Below are 6,000 nucleotides of genomic sequence, written 5' to 3' on the forward strand. Positions count from 1 at the left end.
ATCCAACATGTGCTCAAATAACTCACTGAAGATATTCCTCAACCAAACTGCTTAACAAAAGGTCATACTCGCAGCAATGTATTCGGCCTAAGCAGTGCTTAGTGCAATCAATTTATACTTCCTACTCATCCAAGATATTGAAGTAGACCCTAAAGAGAAGCAACACCCAGACATGCTCTTATGATACACCACACTGCCAACCCAGTCAACATATAAATATCCATGTAGCCTCAAATTCCCAACAATGTATCTCATTCCATAGTGGATTGTGCCCCAAAGATATCTCAAGAGATTATTAGCAACAATCCAATGAATGTGATGAGGCTCGACCATATATTGACTCAATGTGTTCACAACGAAGCATATGTCAGGACGATAGTTGACCAAAAACATAAAGGACCCCACAAGTTGACTATACTTGGTAAGGTTCACCAATCTGGGCTCAACAACACTTCCGCATAGCGTATTAAATTTGAATTCTATCGAAGTAGTCATGGACTTGCAGTCCACCATCCCACATCTCTCATGTAGTTTCACAATATATTTTCCTTGAGAAATGAAAATCTCACCTGGATTTATCCATACCTCCAACCCTAGGAAATAATGCATCAGACCTAGGTCCTTCATCTCGAACTCAAAAGCCAACTCCCTCTTGCATTGATGAATGAGAGGGTCATCACCTGTTAGAAAGAGACCATCCATATAAAGGACCAGAATGAGAGGTCTCTCTGTTTCAAACCTTGAAGTATAGGTTTGGGTCAACATCACTTCTTGTAAATCCTAGCTTCATATGATAGTTATTGATCCTCTCATACCAAGCCCTAAGGGATTGCTTTAACCCATAGAGGGATTTATTCAACCTGCATACATGTGTCTCATGATCTTAAGCCTAAAACCCCTCAGGTTGTTCCAGATATACTTCCTCCTTAAGCGAACCATGCAAGAAGGCAATTTTGACATTCATATAATGTAGGTTCCATCCTTACGAGGCAGCAAGGGCTATGATCGAACGAATGGTGGTGTATCAGGCAACTGGTGAAAATATCTCATCATAGTCTACTCCTTCCTTTTGAGAGAAGTCTCAAGCTACAAATATGGCATTGAATTTCTAAGCACTCCCATCAGCTCCATGTTTGATCTCGTAAAGCCATTTTGAAGTAACCACTGAATTGTCCTTGGGTTTAGGGACCACATCCCAGACATCATTCTTCATGATCAACTCACATTCCTCGTTCATTGCATCCTTCCAAACCTCTTGCTTCACACTTCTTCAAATGTACAAGACTCAAACTGTAAATGGTACTCATGGAAGCTGAGTACCCTTGGTACCTATTCGACTTCTTTCTTTCATGAAATGTTCCCCTCAGTGCAATATATTTCTCAGCATCTTCAAGAGTATCTTTGAGCCACAAAGGTATTTTTCTTTAAGTATAGGGCTCACTAGGAAGTGGATCAATGGGATCTGTCAAACCTTCAACATCGGGCATCGGTTCATCGGACAAAGGTTCATCCTGCTTTTCTACATCAACATTATCATTGTTCTTCCTAGGAAAAAGAAAATCTCAGATATTTCTAAGAGAACAATCTTCATCGAAAGTCACACCATTGTAGGAATTTACAGGGTAAGTTCCTCAGATATAACACCAAAGGACACCGCTCACAAACAAATCACAAATCAATACACCAGTATTGTTGATGTGGTTAAAACCCTCAAAGAGGGAAACAGTCCACGGCCTGAGCCAACATAGCCACTTCAAGAGATTTATTAATAAAAGAATGAAAATTTACATAAGCTTCTCTCATGAACGGTTACCCTACAAATGACCCTCCATGCTCTTTAAATAGAGATCATGGACCAATCGAGTGTTAAGCCATGGATCAAGTGTCAGTAATACCGAGGAGAGAATGAACCGTCGGATCACTACATATCGTGACCGTCAGATTGTAAGTTACAAAAGTACATAGTAAAGAAACACACTTTACCTAAATTTACACTAAACCAAGTTATACTTAACTATTTCCTATGTGTTAGAATATCCTAACATCCCCCCTTAAGAACAACTTGGGATAGGATTGAAGGATGTATAAATATGACACAATAGGAGAAGGAAGGAGGCATTAGAGCCTATCCCCCCTTAGTGACAACTTCCTAAACTCCAACCATAAATCGAAGTTTAGTAAACTTCGTCTCTGTGAGATCCTTTGTAAAGATGTCTACAACTTGATCATCTGTTGAACAATATTTCACTTCAAGAACATGGTCATGAATGAGCTTTCTGATGAAGTGCATGTGTAGTTCAATGTGTTTGCTGCACTGATGTTGGACTGGATCTTTGCATAGTTGAATGGCACTTTGATTATCACACCAAAGTGTAGTCGGATGCTGCTGCTGAAAGCCAAACTCTGATAGGATTTGACAAAGCCACAGGGCTTCCTTAGTAGCTTCTACAACACTATGATACTTTGCTTCTGCTGAAGAAAGAGAAATAACACTTTGTTTCTTGCAAGCCCATGTAATAGGTCCTGAACCAAGAGTGAACACATAACTTGCAGTATACTTCCAATCATCATGGTCACCGGCCCAATCAGAATCAGTGAAACCAACCAATAGAGGAGATGCTTCTTCACTGTAATGAACCCAAAACTGGATTGTACCTTGAACATAACGAAGTATTCTTTTAGCTGCTTTCCAATGACTTTGATGTGGGTTTTGCATAAACCAAGCAATAAGGCCAACAACAAAGGAAAGGTCAGGACGAGTATGGGTCAGATACAAAAGTTTTCCTACAAATTGACGGTATAAGGTAGCATCAACTTCAGGGGAAGTACAAGTGACTGAAAGTTTGGCTCCATACTGAAAGGGAGAAGGGGCTAGTTTATAGTCTTCCATGTGAAAATGGCGTAGAAGATCACAGGCATACTTGGACTGGGAAAGGGAAATACCTTCCTTGGATTGCAAGACTTGAAGACTAAGAAAATAATGCAAGTGTCCTAAGTCTATCATTTCAAACTTCTTTTTAAGGCTGGACTTCACATGGTTTATAAGGTTGGGATCACTACCAGTGAGGATAAGATCATCAACATAAAGAAAAAGAATGATAAGAGACTTGCCCACTTTCTTGGTGTAGACAGTATTGTGAGAATGACACCTAGAAAAGCCAGTTTCTAAAAGAAAGTTATCCATTTTGGCATACCAAGTCGAGGAGCTTGCTTGAGACCATAAAGGGATTTCTTAAGCCGACATACAAGGCTGTAGTTTGTTTGTATAAAGCCAGTAGGTTGTTCCATATAGATTTCTTCATGCAAGTCCCCATGCAAGAAGGAAGATTTAACATCCATTTGATGGACTTCCCATTTGAAAGAGGCAACAAGGGAAAGAACAAGGCGGATAGAGTTCATTTTGGAAACAAGGGAGAAGGTTTCAATATAGTCAATGCCTTCAACTTGTGAAAACCCCTTAGCAACAAGATGAGCTTTATGTTTATCAACTTTCCCATCAGGTCCATACTTGGTTCTGTAAACCCATTTGCATCTAACAAGTTTTTGTCCCTTTGGTAGAGGAACAAGATCCCATGTATCATTTGCCAGTAATGAATGATATTCTTCATTCATAGTTGCATCCCAAGCTGGATGGCATGAAGCTTCTGCAAAGGTTTCAGGATCATAATTCGTTGAAGCTTGAGCTAGTAAAGAAGAGGCTCTATCGAACTAAGAACGTGTACGTCGCTGATTTGTAGGATCACTGGCAAGAGTGCCTGCTACATCCCGAGTAGCACGGACCCATTTTGGAAGCCGAGGAGCTAAAGAAGGATCCTGAGAAGGTGGGGGAGGATTGTCATCCTCGCTTTCATGATCTGAAGAAGAAATATTTTCAAAAGTAGAAGAGATAGAGAGAGGTGGCACATCCGCCGAACTAGGCTTGTAGGCCGATATATTTTCAGCAAACTTTACATCTCTTCTAATGATAACATTTTTGGAATTAAGTGGAATCAAGTCTATATCCTTTGACATCTTCAGAATATCCAACAAAAATACATTTTTCACTCTTAGGTTCTAAAGCTTTATGTTTCTCATCTGGAATATGGGCCCATGCTTCACTTCCAAAAACACGAAAGTGACTTACATCCGGTTTAATTGAGCTCCATGCTTCTTCTGGAGTGATATTCTTTAAAACCTTAGTAGGAGTGTGATTTATTATGTAATTTGCACAATTAATTGCTTCTACCCAAAAATTAAGACTAAGTCCTTTAGATTGAAGCATACAATTAGACATTTCCTTTAAGGTGCGATTCTTCCTTTTAGCTACACCATTTTGTTGTGGAGTATATGGAACAATATGTTGCATTTGAATTCCATTCTCAGTGCAAAAGTTGATGAATTTTTTGTTAACATATTCTCCGCCATTATCAAATCTTAGCTTAAGAATTTGATGTCCAGATTGTTTTTCAACAAAGGCCTTAAAGGCCAAAAACATCTTAAATACTTCACTCTTGAGTTTTAAGAAGTATACCCAAGTGCGTCTGGAGAAATCATCTATGAAAGTTAAGAAATACTTGTAGCTAGATAATGAAACAACTGGAAGTGGACCACATAAATCACTATGCACAAGTTGTAAAGGGGCTGAGGCATGCCAAGAGGCACGTTTATCAAAACTATCTCGATGATGTTTTCCGAGTACACATACGGAACAAACACCATCTCTGCAAGATACCATTGGAAGACCTGTCACCATATTTTCTTTAAATAGATTCTGAAGGAAGCGATAGTTTAAGTGACCAAATTGCTTAAGCCAAAGTTTGCACACTTCATCGTTATGAGCAACAAATACCGAGGGAAGATTTGATGACCCAAAGTTGTTAAACTTATACAACCTTGTAGAATCATTAGCAATGCCAGTAGCTAAAACCTGTCTAGGATCTCTTAGTTCCTTAATTACAACATCATGAGGTGAAAATTCAACGATTTTACCTTCACTTGAATGAGTTATCTGATATACAGATAGAAGGTTGCAGGATAAGGTTGAAACACATAATACATCATTAAATTGACCATTGTCTATATGAACAGTTCCAGTCCCTACAACACTAAGAGATCTATCATCACCAACATATATATTTTTAGTGTTACAATCATTTAAAGAAGAAAACATGGCTTTGTTTTTGGACATGTGATAAGAAGCTCCAAAATCAATGAGCCACTCATGAGGATGAGAAGAAGAAGATACATTTAGTGCATAGCCAGACCGAGATGCTTGAAAACCACATGCAGAAAGTGTTATTCCTGAAGATGAAGTTGAAGTTGAAGAGTGCTCCAATTGGATGTTATGCTTCTTCATTGCTGCTTCCAAGGCTTCCATCTTCTTAAAGCATTTGGATTCTAACTGGCCATCTCGATTACAAAAGTGGCAATGTCTATCAGTCTTCTTCCCTTTGTTTTTATTTTCCTTATCATTTTGTTGAAATGATTTTTCATTTTGAGGCTGAAATTGCTTAGGACCCTTGTTTGGTCATTCTTTTTAGGATACGGCTTCTTAGGATTCTTTGAATTTGGTTGTTGCTGGGCGGCTAAGGCTTTCTTAGAAGAGTTTCCAAGATTAAGAGGACCAAGGTGTAAGAGTTTTTCTTGTTCTCTTATTAAAGAATCACAAAAGGAATCAAAGGAATGGGACTTGTAGTCTTGTCCTTGAGAAATGAAGGCTTCTCTTGTAGAATGGAAGGTGGAAACAAACACAGAGTATGCTGGTCCCAACTTAGTAAGAATGGAATAGATAAGGTTACTATATTCTTTCTTAACCTTAACACCTTCCAAGAGAAGTCTAATAGTCTTGAACTTGGACAGAAAATCTTCAATGGAAGAACAATTATTAGGGTCCAATGTAAGCAACTCATTTTCGAGTTGATGAGCTCTAAGTTCATTTTTAATTCCAAAAACTTTAGTGATCTGTTTCATTGCTTCATCAGGAGTATCAAGTTCTGCAATATGGAATCTAAGTTCTGGAGA

The sequence above is a fragment of the Pinus tabuliformis genome, chromosome J (assembly GCF_031772625.1).
Source record: "Pinus tabuliformis cultivar Carrire ecotype Pingquan chromosome J, CPIR1, whole genome shotgun sequence".
Classification (NCBI taxonomy): Eukaryota; Viridiplantae; Streptophyta; class Pinopsida; order Pinales; family Pinaceae; genus Pinus; species Pinus tabuliformis.